Source organism: Fomitiporia mediterranea, assembly GCF_000271605.1.
Source record: "Fomitiporia mediterranea MF3/22 unplaced genomic scaffold FOMMEscaffold_7, whole genome shotgun sequence".
NCBI classification, from domain to species: Eukaryota; Fungi; Basidiomycota; class Agaricomycetes; order Hymenochaetales; family Hymenochaetaceae; genus Fomitiporia; species Fomitiporia mediterranea.
The window spans coordinates 1,541,162-1,541,794 of record NW_006760392.1 but is presented as its reverse complement, the minus strand read 5'-3'; positions in this window follow the sequence as shown (position 1 = coordinate 1,541,794).

Sequence of the window (633 nt, the reverse complement as noted above, 5' to 3'; positions counted from 1 at the left end):
TTGTTACAATTCTCCACTCTTGTACCTTCAGTTCTGAGGGTTCTGCACCCTTCTGTACTGGAACTCAGGACTTCTGTCCCTCAGGGGCACTGTCTATAGACTATGTGTACTGACTCTTACTACTACCCTTCCTTACTTCATCATTCCATTCCTTTGACCACCCCTTCATTCTTTGTTCATTCTATAGTCTCTTACCCTTTGTCCATCCCTTCATTCTTTGTACCTTTATCTTTGACATTCCTTTCTTTCATTCTTTGTGGCTTATCATTCTTAGTGGCTCATACTCTCTGAGTACTCTTGTATAGTTTAGTATATATAGGTGTACAAGATCAGACTAGTCTTGTAGTCTTGATCTTGTCTACTCTAGGTAGTCCTGTACTCTTAGGCTTACTCTATATACTCTACTCTTGTCTCACTCTCTCTCTCTGCCTGTTTTACAAGTTCTGACTATGTTCTAGTACTTGTGTTCTGTATTTCTGTTGTGTAGAATAGTTGTAGCCTAGGTCCCCTTACTAAGCCTTCAGGTCCCCTCTACACTGTTACTGACATTAGATTAAGACTACCCATTACTACTCTACAACTCTCCTACATTTTGAGTATTAGTACTTGCTATTGTGTTAAGCTCTTTTCTTT